The sequence below is a fragment of the Falco punctatus genome, assembly GCF_963210335.1.
Source record: "Falco punctatus genome assembly, chromosome: 9".
Classification (NCBI taxonomy): domain Eukaryota; kingdom Metazoa; phylum Chordata; class Aves; order Falconiformes; family Falconidae; genus Falco; species Falco punctatus.
The window spans coordinates 22,850,538-22,871,682 of NC_137589.1; the positions used below are offsets into that span (position 1 = coordinate 22,850,538).

The window sequence follows — 21,145 nt, forward strand, 5'->3', positions numbered from 1 at the left end:
GAGCCCTAGCAGCCTCCTCCTCCCCTTCCAAAGGATTTTAAAAGAAGGAGAATCAGTCTCAAAAAGAGAACTGTAAATAAATTATGGGCCTGTTCATCAATTAGCTCAGGCTGCACTGAAATGAAAGCTACAGCAGGCTCTGTAATCACTCAAAATAAACTCCTCTGACAGGATCGCTCCTGTGCTGATGGCTCAATTATGCCTGGGAAGACCGTTACAGAACATTAAACATTAACAAAAGTCTGAGGCTGCGTTACTTTTCTCCCAGATAAACCTAATTCAGTAACTGAGTGCTTTTAGCTTAAGTAACCCTGAATCATTGGATCAATTTTTTTTGTCACCTTTCTCTCACAAGTTGCAAAAGCCAGGCCACCACATACAGGGAAAATGTTTGCAGATAGCCCTTTGCTAGACAGTTACATTTTTAATATACGGGGAAGATATTTTTATCCTTTAAAAATATATAGGGTCTGGAAGAGGGTTGTTTATTTAGATTTAGTAGCTCAGAAATCAAATCAAGGGCAAACTGTTCTCCTAGGTTATGAGCCTCCCTACAAGAACTTCTTCATTTCTCTAAAATTCAGTCCCTAGCAAACAGTTGCACAACTTTTTCTGAAACTGCAAGGAGAACCATGAAGACAAACAAACTAACACAGCAGAAAGTTACTCTCATTTCTCATTTTGCTTTTGCAATATATTATTTGCTTTTCATTGCTTCAAGTTTAACAGGACTACAGATATGCTTGCCACCTGAAGCGTCTCTCCATTCTCTCTCTGCTACTGTACTAACACAAAATAGTTTCTTGAGGCTTGCCCAGGCCGTATTCTTTGCTGTTCTAACTTAAGTACAACATGCAAACACATTTCTGAGTGCTGAACAATGCCAGGATTTCACTGCGGATTTGGATAGGGTGTGACTAGTTTAGAACAGACAAACCAATGTCCCCAAAGAAAAGCACGTGGCTGAGATTAGAAGAGAAAATTTCAAAACACAAAAGGAGTTAGAAATAATAAAGAAGCAAGCCAGAGAGCTGGGAAGATGAAGAAACTGAAATCAAAGGCGCACCAAAACTAACTAGCCAGTGGTCCTCCTACTAAATCCTCCTCATTCTTGATGCTTAATACTCAGCAATCCCAAAGCATCAGATTCCCCAATGTAAGTTGAATGTAACTGGGTACAACTTCACAATTTTTAAAAATTAATAAAGTATAACAGTGTTAGCTTTCTTACTGATGAAAAATCTGCTTGACTGCTACACTGATCTTTTTCTGTCACTGGGAGCAATGAACTTTTACACCTAGTTATGAAAAGCAGCCCAGTAACAAGGGATAAAGAATACTGAAGCATTTTGAAACTTAACTGAGTAAAACTAGCTGCTTGTCTTCAGGATTCTTGTCCAGAGGCTGAAAGAGTAACTTAAATTCATTTTTAAAAGAGAGAATTTCCAGATTCACAAATCAGGAGGTAAAATTTAAATTGACATTGAATTCCACCAAGCTCTGGATATGCTTTTATCTACAGCCCCTTGCAAAGAATCAAGCTGACTGCCTTCAAGTCATTTGCCCTGGGAAGGTGTTAACGTTACAAGTTTTTCTGAACTAAATATTATATACCTAAACATTATTTCACTCTGTTGACCTAACTGCTATTTTCCCTTCACCATGTCCTGAGCACAGACTACTTGGCACAGCATGCTTGCTGGTTTTTAGGATCCATCTAGGATGGATATCCAGGATATCTGAAATAGCCCTGGATATTTTCTTCTTCATTTAGCACTGAAAAGGATGGTTCACTGGTTATTGATGTGTGGCTGGGGGTGCTACAACAGGAGCTCGTCTGAACCAAAGGGCAGCTAGAGAAATCACACTGTTTTCAAGACTGACAAAGAGTTAAAAAAAGAAAGCAAACAGAAATAAACCCATCCCCCTAAAACCAAAGACAAAAAAAAGCTTCAGGAAACAAACTTTTCAGCAAAGAAAATATGGTTTCCTTTAACTGGCTTTTGCCCTTATTTTAGGAAAGGCAGCAGAAAACATATCCAGACAAAGTTACAAGGACCAGTGATAACCACAAGGAACAGCGATAAACACTGGGTGAAGAGTTGCTGACGAAACACTGCATAATGGCCGCTTCCTAAAAGCAATGCTTAAAAAGCTTGCTGCTTACAAAGCATGCAATGTATTTCCCCTTTGCTTGGCTGTCGACTACTTTTCTCCTGATACTCCACATGTTTATTGCAAAATAAAATGCCTTGTAAGAGTGCAGTAATACAACCAAGCAAGAAAATTTACATTTAGTAGCAAAATTACGGCCCCGGTACTTTCTGTATTTTTTTCCAACTACTCAAACTATCCCCATAAACTATCAGAACATAAACGATTGAAACAGCGTAAGTCTTCTTAAGGCTTTGCTCTTGAGTAGACTAACCTGAATTAGCTCAGCCCTGCTAGAAACAGCAGCACGCATACTGTAGTTCTGATTTTAAACCTGAACCGAGCGTGCAGGAGAGCCGATGTTACCGACCTGAAGCATTCGAGCCACTCATCTGAATTCAGCTCCAGTTGCTGCGCTCCTGAACTCAGGTTACCTGTGCCAACAGAGTTCAACAAGCCTTTTCTCAGGGGCAACCCCTCCCTCCTGCCTTGTGTTATCACCCTCCACTCTTGTGCTTCGGTGACCGCATGGCGGCAAAACTGCTCTTTCTCTGTTTTTCAGCTGGGCTGGGCAGTTGAACCCGCTGGTTGCACAGTCACACAAGCATAAGCAAGTCCTTCCCCTTTTGGTGGCAGCAGTGAGTTGTCAGAGCAACTCGTATGTTGAAACCATACCTCAAGTTTCCTAATATGCCCTTCTATTTTTAAACATTTTCCCCACCTTCTTTGCCATGTAGACAGCTGCAGAAAGCAGCTGGAGACAACAGAGTGTTCCATCAGGCAAGTTTCCCTGGCAAAAAATCATCCACAGGCCAATGGCAAGTGCACAAGGGGCAGCAGAGACACTCAAACATTACCCTTGAGCCCACAGCTCAAGGTAGGCAAGAGGGAACAGAGCAGTCTTATTTTTCTGTGTCTCCCGTGGCCACAACAGCTCTTACCGAACACAGATCGTGGCAACCTGGTTGTCCAAAGGACTGCTGCTCTCCTGGCCTCCTGGCTCACGTAAACTGGCCAAGATCCTAATCAGCACCTCTCAACCCTAAAACCTCAAAGGCGAGAAGCTTACCTGCATCTGCACTGAGCTGCCCAGGCCGGCTCTCCCAGGACAGAGATGGAGGGACCACTCCTGTAAGGCAGCATTACCATTCAATACAGCACTTGAGAGCACTTGCTAGGATGTCCCCAGTACAGAGACCTCAGGTCCTGGGGAATGGTTTTGATTTGTGCTCTCCAGGCTTGGATATCTCCTCCTTCAGGCACTTGGTATTAGGTGTAAGACACACAGCAAACCCTGAATTCTCTCCTCCTGTGGTAGAACAGCTTTACAAAGCTCAGCTTTAAAAAGATAACATGCAGACGCCCTGTAAAGTTAGCCAAGCAAAAAGGGCACTTTCCTGAGCAGCAAGAGCAGTTTTGAGCTTTCACAGGCAGATAGAAACTCAGGGTTGAAGAGTGAAGGCTGTGCAAGGCACTGAGCCACATGAAACAGCACAAAGCAGGCTTTTGGGTTTGGAGGTTTCTTTTGGAGTGAGGTCCAGGTATCTGAGCTATACCCTCAAAGGTCTTGTTAGGCCCAGGCATCTCCAGGAAGAAAACTGAGAGTGTCCTTGTAGGATGAGGCAGACCTCTGGGATAAGACAGCTGGGCTGAGAGCCTGGCACCTAAAAGGGACACAGCCTGGGTAGGCCAAGGTACAACTCCAGTGTCCATTCAGGGAGCTTATGAGTTTAGCTGGAAGTTTTGAGTCATGCTCTTGGATGTGGCAACTAGAATAGCTTAAGTCCTGCTTAAGCTAAGCCCTTTTTCTTTTCCTCAAGCAATGGCTGGAAATATTGCAAATGAGGCTACTTTTGCTGTTCTCATATAACATGTTTTCATGTGCTATAAATTTTCTATACTTCCAAGTTTCTTGCACAAAATAAGCTTACTGCAAATGCAATCAATTAAAACTTAAAGCAAATGCAGACAGGATTGTACAGATTATAAGTACCAAATGCCTCAGACAAATCCATTTCTTACATGCCTACAGAAACAAAAGGCAAAACAGACATCTGGTGTGAAATTAAGCACAGCAAGACCCACAGCAAATCTTCCCAGCTCAAACAAATTTGAATCACAGGATCCCAAGAAACAAAGCTGCTGAGGAAAACAGCCCATCAGCCACGAACCCATTTAAAATTAAGCTTCATTAATAAGTTACAGTATTTACAGATAGGCAAGCAGCAGAAACTGATGTGATTCAGCAATTGTCATGCTGCCGCTGTGGCAAAGGAAGAAAAAAAACCCACCATGAACATAACAGGCCCATATCCACAGGCAGCACAGGAGGCAGGTAGACCTGAGAACCTGTTCCCCACTACCACAACAGCTCTTACCGAACACAGATCATGGCAACCTGGTTGTCCAAAGGACTGCTGCTCTCCTGGCCTCCTGGCTCACGTAAACTGGCCAAGATCCTAATCAGCACCTCTCAACCCTAAAACCTCAAAGGCGAGAAGCTTACCTGCATCTGCACTGAGCTGCCCAGGCCGGCTCTCCCAGGACAGAGATGGAGGGACCACTCCTGTAAGGCAGCATTACCATTCAATACAGCACTTGAGAGCACACTGCTCTTGTTGGTTTGTGGATAACTATGTGTCTTAATCACCAGCTTCTGCAAAACTCTTCTGGTCTCAAGTTACTTCCATGAAGAGTTGAACACTTATTATCTACCACCACCACCCAACTGCTTCAGATTTCAAGTTTCTTGCTCACATGAAATAAAAGCATCATCGGCCTACGGTTCCTCCAGCACAACAGCAATGCATGAGGTGATCCCACAGCCTGGCATGCTGTGTTTTTCCCCTCTGCCTTGGAGAAACTTTGAACTGCTCTCTTACGAAAACGATTTATTCTTTGTGCATGGGGAGGAGGTCTCTGCAATCCTTAATCCACTAGACTATATCACTTTATTAACCAGTACAGAAACCACAACAGCAGCAAACACTCACTCGCAAAACGAGGGTCTGCAAGTAACTTCACTTCTCACCTCCTGGAAAAAGGGGTGAGAAACGTCTTTAGCAGCTTTTACAAGCATTGGGAGCATACGTTAATGATTTACCTGACAGTCTGTAAGCAGGTATGATAAGGTTGTGTTTTGCTATAGTCTGCTTTCCTGCTTTCATCTGCATAACCAAATCAACTCAAAAATGAAGTGGGCATGGTAATAATTCACAGAACAGGAAGAAATTAATGCTCCTCTAAGCTTACTTACTCCATGCTGATTTAAAAAAAATATTTTTATAGCTATGCACATACACACACACACAGAGACTAAAAACCAATGCCTGGAGATGCTCTCCTGTGTATATACATACAAACTTATATATTAAAATACACACACACACAGATGAGCTACAGTGGTCAAGTAAAAAAAAAATTGTTCAACTCCTCACTATAGATCCATTAGAGAGCTTCCAGATTAAAGTATTCAGTTCAAAGGAGGTTTATAATGAGAAGAAAAGGCAGCTACGCCAGAAATGCACAAATAGGATCACATACCATGGAGCTACACATCTATCTAAAACACAGCTTATGGATAAAATTATATTCCTCTTTCTGAAACACGTTCAGCTCACCAAGAAGATTTCCACGGTTTCCTCATGATTCACTGTATTCCTCTACACACCCAGGGCCACCCTCTTCTACAACAGAAGCATTCACGTTTTTGGGTGGCGTGTGACACCGTGACACATGCAGAGCAGCACAGTCGCATGGTACTGACTCTTCCTACGGACAGCTGCTAAAAAATCTAAAAAGTCTAAAATACTTGCCGTTTCACATAAACACTCACTGTAACTGCCCTGGGGATATCTGGCAGCAATTAAGGAGAGGATTTAGGGTGGGGAGAGGTGCCCAAGATGGCAAAAGGGACAGCAGCTTGTCCCTGACTTCAGTTTATGCAAGCGTCACTGCCACACCTTGTAACTCCAATCACCTGGTACCAGTGTGCTGCAAACAAGACCTCCAAACGTAGAAACCACGGAGAAACTCCACTATGCCTTAATGTCTGGCTGTGGTGAGAGAGGAACCCGTTTGATGGAAACATGCCAGACCCAGGACACAATCTGGGGGGACAAGACTGGAGTACCTGCCGGCTGGATAGCTGCTCCCCCAGTTGCTGGCAGCCTGGCTGGCTTTCATTTAGGAAAACAAGCCAAAAACAAACAGACAAACAAACAAACAAACAGAAAAAATACCCAACCAACAAACACAAGACTAACCATAAGCTTGAGTGCCACCTTAAAAAAAAAAATATATCCCCCAAAGCTGCATTTTACATCTTAACGTATCCAAGTCCTCTGCTTGCTTCCAAATCACAGCCCCTAGCCCTTCACCAGCAGTCGAACACGCCTTCTAACTAAAACAGGATCAGCCAGAGCCAGAGAGCTACTCACTCACGGAAATCAGGTGGCAGGTAACAGCAGCCAGCTCCTCGTCCCTGCTGCCAGGCAGACGCGGTGCTTACCGCAAGCGGGAAGGCAGAGCGGCCAGGCCCCGCAAGCCGAAGCCTTTCAGGATCCCTCCTGCCCCGCTCCGGCGGAGCGGCTGCCGGAGCCGAGGATCTCGCCGGCGTCCCCCCCGCGAGCCGAACTTCCTTCAAATTAAAAGTTGCCTTTCAACTTCCCAGCGCCGCTCCCCGCCCCGGCCCGGAGGCGGCTGGAAGGGACAGCGCGAGAGGTGACCCGGCCACCGGCGGCCACCGACCGCCCCCGCTGCGCCCGGCCACGCCGTCTCACCCCGCCGGGTGCGTCAGCAACGGCCGAGAGGAGGCGGCGGCGGAGGCCGGGCGGCGCGGCCCGGCCCGAGGGCTGCAGCTTCCTACAGCAGCCGCTGTAACGCCTCGCCGCAGCTCCGGCCGTTACCAGCCAAGTAACAGTTAACACGACATTCGGATCTGTTGACCTTGCATTAGCATTACTTTTTAGAGACTCAAGATGACACTGTGAAGCAGAAAGAGTCAGTGCTGGGAAGAAGGATTCATTTTTCCAATGTATATAAATACCAGATGTTGAGGCCTACTCTGGGGGAAAAAAAAAAAAAAACAAAAAAACAACAACAACAACAAAAAAACCCCACAAAACCAAAACCCACGACAAAAAAGTCTTATTTCACAACACTAAAAGCAAAACAACAAATTCCCCAACCTTTCAATGAAGTTTTTGGCTACGTCCCACTGCTGCCACCAGCAGCAGAGTCCCCAGGTAGGCAGCATCGCCAGCCCCGAAGGGCACACATCCAGCCTTTATCCCAAAAGACACACCAAGGACTGGAAACATACAGGATCAAGGAAGCTTGCACCTCCTACACACAAATACAGAGGGTGGCACAGATGAGCACGAAACGAAGGCGTGAAGCATCCCTGGTAAGCACGAGAGGGAGTGGAGGATGTCTACTGGTCACTCGCCTCCGGATAACGGGAGGTCTGTGTAATTGAGTACAAAACCACAGTACAAAGCGGCCGGAAGCCACATGTTGCAAAGACCGATGTCATGATCAGTGCCAGCAGAGTGTGTTCCAATACACAGTCCACTGGCTGCTGTACACAAGAGAGATACTGTCCAGGAGTGAAGTCAGAGGCGTATGAAGTCACCTGCTTCCACTCCACAGATGAAATAATGTAGGGAAAAAGGACGACACCAGCATTAACAAATAGCATCATCAGGTTTTCTGAACCCCATCAGAGAGGGAGCCTGTTGCCAGTAATACCAAGGAATCTGCAGAGCCACATCAAAGAAATACAGGGTGAAAAAAGTTTTTCCAGAAGCCGCACACAGAAATCCTTCCATATTAATCTTGTCATGCATAAAAAGTATTTTTAAGGAGTAGTTGGTTTGGGTTTTTTGATACATGCCCCTGAGCATGGCCCACCAGTCCTTTACTCCTAACACACGTAGACAGCCAGGTATCAAATGCAATGACACGTTCATGACCAGCTCCTCCACAAAGCTGAGAAGCCAAAGACCACAGGTCTGTCAGTAACCTTCAAATACTGGTGTGGAGAGGGGTGAGGAGGAGGTTTTGATGAAGGACACTGAACATCAAATTGTATGTCTTCAAGCACCAATTCAAGGAGAACACAGCAAGCACTGTGTTTTGTTGGTGAGCCCAGCCAATTCCCCTGCCTTTAATTAATTTAGAAGTCTTTTGTTTTAAATATCAACACAAAAAAAAAAAATAAATCACACTGCTTCAATGGTCCAACTTGTCCCTTTCTCAAACAGCTTTTCCCCTAATTTATGAATTAAAAACCACATAGGCTCATTCTTCTTTTTCTGCAGATCATCATTAACATGGGAGCTGGCAGACTCCAGCTCAAGTGAACTAGCCATTAGATTTCCTTTTTCATAGCTCTTTTAGGAAGGATTTTAACAGGTAAATTAAGTTGCACCTCCAGCAGGCCAGAGAGTCATGTCCAACTCAGCCCATTTTATTTACAATTAAAATTAAGTTTCAAATAGAGTTAATATTAAATTTCAAATTTAAATTTATTTTTTAAAAATCTGGGAAGAGACAGAGAGTGTGGATGAGCCACTAGTGAGCTCCTTGTGCCTTTTTCCCAGTAGTCTTTTAGTAACTGAGCTCCTAACACTCAATAAATCCATCTGCCCAACCTCATCCTGCTTCCTAGGAGGGATTCTGGGGTAGAACTGGTATTTTACTCATTATCCAAATATTTTTTAGATGCACTTCAATCGGTACCAATTCTGTAAATTCCTCCAATTGAGCACATATATGAGAAATCAAAGGAATAATTAGAAGACACACTACAGGACATGGATTCCTTGTCATGTAGATGATGCTCCTGTCTACTTTGGGCCATTGCACAACTCATGGGACAGCAGAAGTCACCTGGTGGGGATATAGGCCAACTTAATAACTCGCTTCTGACAATAAATGCACTCATATTTTACAAAAATGCTCTTCTATTACTCCAGTAGATATTATCTTTGCAATTTTTTTCCCCAGTGATCCATGACTGTTTGGGTTCAGTGACCTCAAGGCACATAACAAAACCAGCCCTGTTTTCCCACAAGTGAGGTGGGGCCAGAATGGAGAAGAGACAACAATTTGACGAGTATTACAGGTAATTAGAAGTGAGCTTTGGGAACACCTTTTCAACATATTTAATCATTGTGTATTTAAATATTTCATGGGTACAGACAGATACAACTTAATACCCTATAAAGTCCTGAACAAATAAAAAGAAACATAATGAATTCTGCCAAAGTATGTGCAAAAGTGGTTTGGTGGTTGTTTTTTTTTTCTCCTACACAATTCAGCCAGGGCATATTTAGCCTAAGGGCTAAAACAGAGGACACTTGAAGTGATTACATCATTTTCTTCCTATAGGACTGAACATCTGGGAGTACTGCTCTCAGTTAAGTGGCTGTTAGTCTGCTTCAACTCCACCTTCTCACATCGCGCTTCAATATGAGGATGACTGTAACAATGCCCAAAGAAGAGAGACAGACACTGAGCATTGACCTGTTTGCTTCTTTCCTGATCAGGACATGAGTTATGTGACCCAAGAGCAGATTTCAGGTTGACTGCTAGCACGTAAAAGAAATAGCCACTACTGAGCTTCAGCACTAATGTTTCTTGGTAATTCAAGCACCATACATACATACATGACAAGAGAGGAAGCGCCTCCTAAAAGCCTTGCTGGTGAAAGGTCTTCCTTGCCTTGACAGCTTAGATATAAAAAAAAAGTCAGAGTAACCAGGCTATATTGAGTCACCTTTTTCCTTGCCCATTGGTAAAGAAACTATACATCAGCAGATGAAATCCAGCAGTGAAGGTGAAAAGTAAAGTCTTAGTGCAAGTGAAAAAAACCCGTACTTATTCACACCATCAAACAAACTCAACCCCAAGTCCCAAGCACTGCAACAGAGCTGAAGGAAAACAGCAGTGATGCTACCTCCAACAGAGCTGTGGGCATGGCTGAGAAACAAAAAGCATAAAGATGTAAAGGAAGCATTTTTACAGGATCCAGCAGGGAGGCACATGGCTTACTGGCTACCAAGAACCATTACCAACACAAAAGGGGGTACAAGTTCAAAGACTGATTACTGATTTCTAGGATCGACACCTACCAGAGTGGTTATGTTCATGTCACTTCACATGTGCGATATAAATCCACACATCCACCACGAATGCCCCAAAACCTTTTAAGCATTTTTTTCATCATTTAACTTCAAGTAACCTGATTCTTTTTTTGTGATATATCAGTGACCAATGTGCTACAGGAGCGTTAAGTTACTCTGATCTTCATTTGCCTCAAAACACTTTAAAACACCGCACTCAACAACAGCTCAAGGACAAATTTTTAGAAGTTATTTGAAATACACTATTTGGAATATACAGCTCATTCTCTTCAGAGGAAAGCTATCTGGGGTCTTAACTACAACGTGACTACCTGCTCATTTGAAAGGAAGCATTAGCAATTGCAGTGTATGACTGTTTGCCATAAGCATCAAACCCTCTACTTCGCATTTAGTATCAGAACATGCTGAACAACCCATACCACTCTAAAATTGCTGCTTATTACTCTTTCAGCACTTTCAACCCCCCCAAACAAGTGACCTAGTTTATAGCAAACTCATTGTGCAATCTGTAATGCAGATCTCTCCAGAGATGCTGTGAATGCAACAAACCCTGTTGCTTATTATTTATATCAAGCCTATATTTTCTTCCAGCTCCATGCTGGTTTTTTTTAACCACTTTTCTTAAGCTGAAATATCCTTGTAAAAAAAACCCAAAATTGAGGACATTGTTAAGTTTTGAACAGCTGTGGCAGAGACCTTTCAGCACATCTGCTTTATGATCCAGAGATGAAGTACTTTTTATTAAACATGCAAAAATGCTCATTGCTAAAACAAGCCTGTTCTGGCCACCACTGCTTCACCCGGTCTTCTGAGGGTTTTCAACCAGGAAATGTGTATGTTCCTGTTTGATATAACACATGATTTTGAACAGGCCAGTACGTTTAAAAAAACAAACTGAAAAAAAACCCTGCAGTGGACAGCACCCCCAGTCTATCATCTTTCCTATTAAGAAATAACCTGAAACTTTATTCTTACATATATAATACAATAGTAGTATTTATTACTTTTACATCTGATTACAGCACTAAGCCATTACAACTTATGTGCAAGGCTGTTAAGAACAGACAGTTGCTTTTGAATGTGAAAAAAATACCATATTTACTTTAATGGGGCTCTGAGATATACCAGAAACAACCTAAAGGTTGAGTTTAAAATCTATTAAGTATTTATTAAAATAATTTCCAGAAATGCCAGGTTGTTTAGGTGTATCAAACACAAAGGGTGGTTCCAGAGTACTGATGTACTCATCAGCTCCAGCAATTAAGTTTCCATAGAGGAATGCTGTGTCATGTAATGTGTGACTCACCAAGTAATGTCCAGAGGAAACCACACTTCTCTTTGCCTATAAAAAGGTCAACCTGCTTTTAAGCTGAATTAAGTTACCAACAAAAATCTTTCCTTCAACAAAGCAGTTAATTTCAAAACTACTTGCTTAAGCATGTGTGCCAAGAACAAAGGTGTATTTAAAATCACTTACAAAGAGGATGCTCACACAAGCTGGTAGAAAACCAGTGTATTCTGGAAACTCAGCTGAAAATAGCCCCTGCTCTTCCTTCAAAAGCTAATTAAGAAATACACTGTGGCGTTGTATTTGAACACGTGTTTGTACTTTGACCTCACATCAGTTTTGCAACCTCCTGATGCTTTGGCTGGCTGATCTTGTTCCTGGGCAGCTCCCAGTTCATTCTCCTTCTGCATGTGACCCCGTGCACAGTCATAGGACTACCACGTAGCAACAGCTCTGAGGGATCACACAGACACATGCACACACACACATGCATCCCTCCTGTGACTGAAACCTGTAAAAGGATGGCAGAGACACCAGTCTGATCCCCACACTCCCTGGACGTCTGCCAGGACATCGGACCTTTTGTTGCTGATGAAGTGAGCCTCCATGCCACTCGCACCATCCAAGCCATGTAAGCAGCTTAAACCTCTGGAGTTCTCATCTAACTGGCATCATCTTTGTAAATGGACAAAATCAGTCATTTCGCTTATCATGTGTGCTTCCCTGGGCTGTAGGGTGTGTACATCCTTCTACTGTTCTTGATTAAATGCCACAGTTGCCCTTCAGATCATCAGAGAAACCCAGATTTTCTCAGTGGTGGCTCTACCATTAGAAGCTGAGGTTGCTCTGTGAAGTTGAACCCCTAGCACCTCTCCAGAGGCAAGAGTAGAGAAAAACAAGGTGGCACACTGTGTTACTGCAATTCACTTTCATACAGCAGATGTGCAATCAGATATCCAGTTCAAAGCAAGTGTTTAATATCACTGCAGTCACATTTTAACCTAGAAGAATGAAGCTTTCCATAAAATAGAAAAACAGAAACAAGACAGCCTTTACAAATGCACAGTCTCAACCAGAAGGACATTTTTCACATGGCAGGGCGTTGTTCACATGTGACTGCATCCCACATCCAGCTACAGCACTCCAGCTTGTGAAGTGCCACTCCTGTGCTCTGATCCACTTATTTTTAACTCTGAGAAGTCTCATTACCCAGGTGTGTCAAAATCTACTGGCTAAAGAAGTCACCGCCTCAGAACATTAATTTTACTGTGCTTGTTCCAAATCCAAAATTTCAACCCAAAGTCCTTTGGTTTACAGGCAGGCAACAGTGTTTCCTCACTAAATGCTGTAATGGGACACAGACTGGTAGCACACTGATTTCTCCATCAAAGAGTTAATTCCTTTGTTATTTGCCCCACATCTTGCTACAATGCTCCTGGTTTCCTATACCAGTAATTTGGCACATATCCGGCGCTCTGGCTTCTTTAAAGCTTTTGACAAATCAAGTTGGCCTTATCCAGAAACATGGCATGTAATGATGGATGCCAGCTGCTGCCATTATCCAAGGAGCAGTCAAGAATCTTTCAGGAAAATACCTTTGCTTGTTTTAAGTATGGCTGGCTGCATATAGCAAGTCACTAATTTGTTATGTATAAATGGAGCCAAAATGTTCATACTTGGGCTTGTGCAGAGCACTACTAAGCAAATGCTTCTCCTTTCAGAAAAGAAAGTTCATACTGAATGCACATTAACACACAGTATTGCCTTCTTGGAGGCCTGCCCATCAATCCCTATGTTAAAAGTGATGTTTGAAATTGTACTAATGATGATCTTCGCACTAAGGAGGGGCAGACACATGAGAGACTTGGCTGTTTCCTCCAGTTTCCTCTGTTCCGCAGCAGCGGCACTGCACTCTTCTGCAAATACCAACTTCAGGCTCTGCTGACGCTCTATCTTGCTCTTCAAAGGAGTTTCTTATTAACCCAAGAGACCTAAAAAGGAGCCAAGCTTTCCAATAAAAGCAAAATTAGCATCTTAAAAAAACCACAAACAAAAACCAAAACAAAACCAAACCCCAAACCAACCCAGCCAAAACCGAAGCAAGCATTAAGATATGATCATGTTTCATGCTAGAGGTCAACAACAGGGCTCCTGGGTGTGGAGGGGGCTTTTTCCTGTTAAAAATAAACTAACCTATTCTCCACATCCTGAGTATTTTTTTGCACACCACAGGAGTCACACAGAATAGAAACCAGAGAGAAATCCAGCTATTAATTTTGCAATGCATTTTTGCAGCACCTCAGCAGGATGGTTAGTTATCCCGAACACAAGACCTACACCTGCTGTTCATGCAATGACCATCTTCTCTCTCATATTCAAGTAGCAGACCCAGAACAACGTATACCCCACTCTTAAGACTCTAAAGATGAAACACATGCCAGTTATCAATTAATCACTGCCTCCAGCTCCCCTTTTTTTCTTATGTAACTGAAAGTAAATATTCACAGGTTAAACAGCACTGACTCTGACATACCCACCTATTCAACACCTTACTCAGTAATAAGCATTATGTGGATTAATACTGCAAATTAGGGCTTCAAACATCCACTTCCTCCATCCCAAGGGCAAAGGGAACAACACAACAGAAGCAGTAAGGAGCTATTTGTGAGGACCACAGCGTGTTGTATTTCCAATATCCTGTGTTGGTGCAGCTGGCGTTATCACCACTTTATACATGGGTGAGCTGCGCAATCCCATTATCACAACACACATCCTCTTCTTGCAACTTCCACCCTCAGCACACAGCAAGTGCCACGAGTTTATCTGGGTTCAAAGGATAACTAGATGAGTTCAGAGCAGTAAAGGAAAGCAAAAGACGCTCAGGAAGCCTGAGCCATTAATCACCAAAGTTTCAAACGGCTTATTAAGGAAGTGTGTTTATATGCTCCCTTATGCTCCTCCCAAAAAAGAGGGTAAATACAGCAATGTCACCACAGGGACAGGCTGGTTTTGGTGTAACTCAAAATCTAATTGTAGTTGTATCTCTACCAATGATCTAAGTGTGATAAAAATGTTCCCAGATCCTATTTTCAGGTGCTGGCCTGTTCGACCTTGTTTTCATAACCTTAACCTCTGTGATGTGTATGAGAAACAAGAAAGGAAGAAGACCAAAGTGCTCGCTGCTTTTAGCACAGGCTTTGTGCTCCAGGCCCAGGAGGCTTGGCTGTCCCACAAGGCAAGCGTATAACACTTCCTACGGGAAGCATCACTTGTGCCACTGAAGCAAAGGTTATGATCACAGGACACAAAATACAGCAAAGTACAAACACAGAAAGTATTAGATTCTGTTACATCAAAATTATAAAACCCCAGTACTACCTTCTACATCCATCTGCTTATTTAAAGATGGGGCCTTTAATTAATTTATGGGTTTTCCCTCTGATTAACACATTTACAGATGGGGCAGTTGTTTCCTCTAGTCCAATTTATTCCTATAGGAAGCACAACCATCAGTTCTGTATAAACATTAAAAGTGACAGCCTGGTCCTTCCACCAGGACCATTAAAAATCTGCTTCCTACCACACACATCATCCTCCCCCCCTCCGCCAAATTCAGCATTTACTGAAATCCCAATTCATGACATTTCTTACATGTACACTTTCCTACAGGCATGTGAATTTGTGTCTTTGACTAAAAGACCAAGCACTAACTTGAACAGCAACCTAAGGAACAGTGAAGCCAAGTCTCAGCAGCTTTGACCACAAAAGGCATTGTGCACCTCAGGCAGAAGCTGAAGTCTGTATTTTCTGGCACATTTTGAGTTCTACTTCAGTGCAGCATGCATTCACATCAGATGAGGCTTGATGTATATCAATTTCTAAATCTCTTCAGGATACTTTAGAAGGATGAACGCACATAGATTTGATTTGCAAGTAAGCAGCATATTTCATTTCAACTCAATTCCTACCACTATGGTTAGTTTTAATGACCAAAGATGTGTCCACAGCCTATACATATCCTTAGCAGAGAAACTACTAGGAGTTCTCTGAATACTAAAAAACCCTAAAAGTATATTTACACCGTACATATACTATGCTACAGTACACACAGAGCAGCAATTTCTAAATCAAACCACAGCCAAATACTCTTCCCCTGGCATTCATGAAATATGTTTTTGTTGGCATTTACTGTGTTCACACTTGCATTTCTGTTCCTGACACTAGTCACACAACAGAAAGACTATGTACATCTTTTCAAAACCCACACAGGAGACCATCACACCACTCTGAACTCATTATTGATCCTGCAAGTCCCTGTATGGCCTAAGCACAGACGAGGGGAATAATTCTGCTTGATACGATACCCCAATGCTTCTTCGTTATTCCCAGTGGATTATCCAAACTCAGAAATAACTGAAGTTGATACTGTGCAAACTGGGTGGGGTAGACGGGTGTATCAAACTGTGGACACCACCATTGTTCCCATACTCTCAGAATCTTGAGGCAAAGAAACTGACCATTTCTTTTTAAAGACCTTTCTTAAGTACTCCCAAAGAGTGATATTTCTTGGGTATTATTGTGCTGTGTGCCATCATTTCCTAAAGAAAGGAGAGATTAGTTTCTTCCCCATCCACAACAAAAAGCACTAATCAAGAATAGTATTTCTGCAGACCTTCTGTTGACTGGTAAACATTGTGTTTGGTAAAAACCACTGTCAGAGGTTTTGCCCCTTCAATTACAGTTCACAAAAATGCAATGCTGTAACAAGTTTAAGATATCTAATAGGGAGTACAAAAGGGTAAAGGTACATACATACTTGAGCTTTCTAAAGAGGTGGACTTGCTTTCTTGCCCTGTTTATGCAGTAATGTTAGATTTGCTTGATGACTAGCCTTTCTGCAAAAATAGTGTTCAAACATGCTCAGCTTCACGCTGTGCATTTAGAAAAACCTCAAGCCAAGAAGTGCTACTTTCTATGTCTTCTACAGCTCACAAGTAGCAAAAAGTAGCAAATGCAGTTTCAGACCTCTGCAAACCACACTTAAACCAAAACTCAACAGTCTTAGTTTGCAAACTATCCTACAAGCTAAATACAGACTATTTGGCCTAATAAAAATTTCATCCAAATTCATTGCTTTAGATTTAGAGTGAGCACAATAAAAATGTAAAGTCTTGGGAAGTTTTTGAGAAGCCAGAGCTCTGAATTGCTTAGAAAGCCAAAAATGAGTTGAAAGTCAGTTGTGCTATAAAGAAGTCAATCACTACCACCATAGTGTAATAACAATATTTGGGGAGAAGAAAAAGACTTTCTGCATCACCTATGCAAATCACTGCAATTTTAAGTTTGCTGCAGGACTTCTCAAATGAGTGCGAGGGGACACAAGCAATCCCTGCACACGGATGCTGTGCATGCAAGCAGTCCAGGAGACAAACTTAAAGGCTTTCATCAACTTGTTTCACAGGTCCTTTCCAAAATACTGCCCCAGTGTTTAACACCTCCATCCTCCAATTCTACCTCATAATTAAAAGTTCAGGTTTGTGGAGGCGTTTGTTACTGGATTAGTTAAACAGAATAAGGCCATTTACCTTCACAGGCTTCCTGTCCTTCCCAAGTGATAACTTACTTTCTATTCAGGCCCCTCTTCTTACCCAGAGAAGAAAAGAAGGCTTTATGTTGCATGTTTCCATTTGGCTCAGATGAAGAGATTTCTTCCAAAGCAAACACTCTTGCAACGTCACAGGGTATATATATAGATACACACCAGAGCAGAAATACAGCCCTTCTGTAGATATTCAGTTACGTTAGGAAAAATGTAAGTAGAGGAGAATGAGACAGAAATAAAGTCTTTATTTTTCTAAAGCTACGTGCACAACGTTGACTCAGACACTAAAGCCAGGCTGAAGATAAATATTGCATCCATCCAGTAATAGGGAGTTTCTCACATATTGCTTGCTTTTGCCAGAAGAGGTGCTGATTCTGCTCGGCAAACACTGCCATCCTGGCAGCTCACACATATTTTTGCACGTCCAATGCAACTTCAGGAAAGCCACCTTCACTCACAGACCTGAAGGTGTGTATGCAGATATGGAGGTACCTGCAGGGCATTACTGGGAAAGCTCTCATACCATTTCTGGGAACTATGCACCCTTGGGTGCCTCTCTTTAGTGCCCTTACACCACTGCATGCAGCACAGGGAACGGGCAGGTGGTCTGCCTGCACTTGCCAGGGCTACAACCTCTGTCTGTGATCACAGAGATATGGTCAGATAAATCATACAACTGGATGAGCATCTGGATGCACACAGGCTTTTTAGGAAGGACAGGACAGGTGTTCATGGGGGATTTTCACCACCTTGATACTTGCTGGAGGGACCACACAGCATGGTAGAAGCAATTGAGGAAGTTTCTGCAGCACACTGACAATGACATTTTCCTAATACAGTGTTAGTTAGGTGGGTCCAGTTCTGTGCTCAGTGCAAAAGAGACATGCCTATACCGGAGAGTCCAGCAAAGGGCCACCAAGATGACTAGGGGACTGGAGCATCTCTTATGAGAAACGGCTGAGAGAGCTGGAACTATTCAACTGGTACAAGAGAAGGCTCAGGGGGGATTTCGATCAGTGTATAGAGATGCCTGAAGAGAGAGTACAAAGAGGAAGAAGCCAGGCTCTCCTCAGTGGTGCCCAGTGACAGGACAAGATGGCACAAACTGAAACACATCAGACCATAAGAAAAACTGTTTTACTGTGAGGGTGGTTGAACACAGCACTAGGCTGCCCAGAGAAGTTTTGGAGCCTCCATCCTTGGAGATACTTAAAACCCAGCTGGGCATGGTCCTGGGCAATCAGATCTAGGTAGCCCTGCTTGACGAGGGCAGGTTGGACAAGATGACCTCCAAAAGGTCCCCTGCCAAACTCAACCAGCCTGTGATTCTGTGATCATTTTTCCAGTTCATTTGCACAATCAAGGTATCATTTGTGATAACCACAAGCATTCAGAAGAAGCATCTCTGTCCTGTCTAAGATACCATCCACAGCAGAAACCCACAATGTCACCATGTTGACATATCACACATCAGCTCAGCAGGAGACAACTAACATGTGCTGTATCTCACTAGAGACTAGGATTCAGTTTCCAGTACTTGCTAGCTTGCCTTTGCTATGGTTTGGCTCAAATTCTGCTTTCTCAATGCGACACTGGGATCAGAGACTGGGAATGGTAACAGACCAGTCAGGAGGTGTTTCATCAGATTGTCAGGTATAATCAGATTCTTTAATATCTCTTACAGTCTCCACCTCCCTCAAGTTTTGCCCCCCCCCCTTTCTTTAACATCACCTTTTTGAATGAATGCTTCAAAAAACCCTCAGCTCCACAAATGCTCTGTATCACCTCTAAAAAACAGAGAATGATTCTCCTCTTTTATAACAAAGCAAGAAGAGTCAGACATAAGATACCTTCTAAGTTTACTAGAAAAAAAGATTTCATTTACTTGGCAGTAACTACTTCTTGCTGCTGTAAGAGAACAGAAGTCCTAAAGATTTTGATTTTAAGGCCAAGAATTAAATTAAAGTTGTAATTTCTTTAAATCTCCCACACTTCTTGTTCCCACAGCTGGAGGTGGTCTGGCAAAAAGAGGACAGTGGGGGTCATCAGTAATGGACAGAAGTACAAAACTGACCCTATCTACTAAGATTTCACCCTAAAAAGAAGTTCAGGACCAGGGAAGTTTCTGTGTGGAATTCAGGGTTTTGTACAAAAACTCAAGATAAAACATGTTTCTATCCAACTGTTAGCGCATTTGTCTTGACTGGTTCTCAGTTTAGCACACCTCCTCCTCCTTTTCCTCTCGTTGCAAATACATTGAGCATGCTGGGGGCTGAACAGGGAGAAGGAGAGCACAGCTGAGATCTACCATGACAGCTGTCACATTTTTGGCCAGAGCACTGGCAGTCTCTTCACCTAGCAAAAAACAGACAACACTACAATTTTAAACTCACTTGCTGCATGTGTTTATTCACAGGGATTTAAAGGCCATCCACAACTATGGCTTCTAACCATAGGTGTTTTTCAACATTTGTCTTGTGTCATCAAGTCCAGTGTCAAGACCCACTGAGAGCCCCAAGATGCAAGGGACTTCTGGGGGTCAGCTAGCCTGGCCTCTGCTGCAAGCTGGGCCAGGTCTGAAGCTAGGTCAAACGTTCATTTTCTGGTAGGGTCTAGAGCTCTAAGCATGCTTCATACTGGAGCTACAGAAGGTTTAAGGGACTATTCCATTTGTAGCTGCCAAGCTAGAGTTTAGCATAATGCAATAGATTCAGAAAGAGACAGTCCTGAAACAATATAAATTCACTGCACGGATCTCCTGGTCTTAACGGTAGCTCAAATGCTCTGCTTACCTACAGTTTTGTCTTTAAAAATCCTGCAGCTCTGAACTTGAAAATTAGACCAGCATCTCAAAACATCAAAGCAAGTCATCCTAGTGAGGCTAAGGAGTTACGTTTCTTTACATTTGCAGCACTCTTAGCATACAAGAAACCCCGTTTATATGGTACTTTTCTCTTAGGCAGTATAAAATACTGTTTCATACTGAATTAAAACCAATAAAGCAGAACAACTAAACACAGGAATAACTACAAAATCCTCTCTGGACTTGCAAGGGAAAAGAGAGGCCACCAATTACAGCCTAACTCATCTCCTCACTGCCATAAAAGCATTAGCAACTCTGTCTTTATAATGCGCACCAGCACTGGCGTTTTGTTAAATTGGGCATTTTGGTTCTCATGAAAGAAGCTCGAGTGGCAGCACCCCCAAACTCCATTTCCCCTGCAAAAGAGTGAAGATACGTTGCTCTCCATAACCACACCGCTCTCAGTAACTCCCAGTCAATTAATCTGCCACTTAATCTCACCATTAGCGGCTACCACCACTAGGAAGTCATCCAATTTAGGCTGCAGGCAATGGGAGAAGCCTCAGAGAGGGACTGCTATTTATATGTAATACTGCCATGAGCTACTTTAAAGAGCAGAAGCAGATTTTCTTGCCTGAAGGCTAATAACACTGAGCCGCTACATTTGTGTTTCGTCTTTTTGATATTCTTGCCACTCCATTTAGGTGAAGAGTAGCTCAGATTATTTCTAAAGGAGTATCGTGCAGCAGGTTTCAGGACTATTTACTTATTAAAGCAGACACTTGGATCCAGACAGAAAGGTTTTGTACATGCTAACCTGCTTGCAAAGCCAATTGCCTTCCACAGTAATGGAGCAGCTCCTCTACAAGAGTCACATTCAAGCCATAAGATGCCAGCAAACTGCATCAGGCATTCAGACACAGCAGCTGCTCTGAAAAACAAACAGGAATACTAGGATGTCCAGTACATACCGATTTGTTAGATCCACCCATCAGAGCAGTCTGTACTACTGCTGCTAGCAGAAAATGAACATTTTGCTGAAGTTTCAGGGGTATTGGAGAAAAAAACCCCAAAACCATAGGCATACACAGGTAGGCAGAGGTATATACGGAAACAGTGTAGCAATCAAGAGGGAGCCAGGACACCAC

General features: G+C 42.9%; 1 protein-coding gene across 6 annotated transcripts in view; it reads right to left on the minus strand.

Moving 5' to 3' along the window:
- Positions 1–21,145, minus strand: part of SGMS1 (sphingomyelin synthase 1) — a 99,632-nt gene that overhangs the window by 30,925 nt on the left and 47,562 nt on the right. The window contains exon 1 of one of the 6 annotated variants that reach the window (XM_080401708.1): positions 6,665–7,037. The exons of 2 other annotated variants lie outside the window; for them this stretch is intronic. The gene's annotated coding sequence lies outside the window, so the exon portion shown is untranslated. Of the gene's footprint in view, positions 1–2,428; positions 2,568–6,593; positions 7,038–21,145 lie in introns of those variants that run through there. 3 more of the 6 variants (XM_080401707.1, XM_080401706.1, XM_080401710.1) reach the window with 3 other exon arrangements.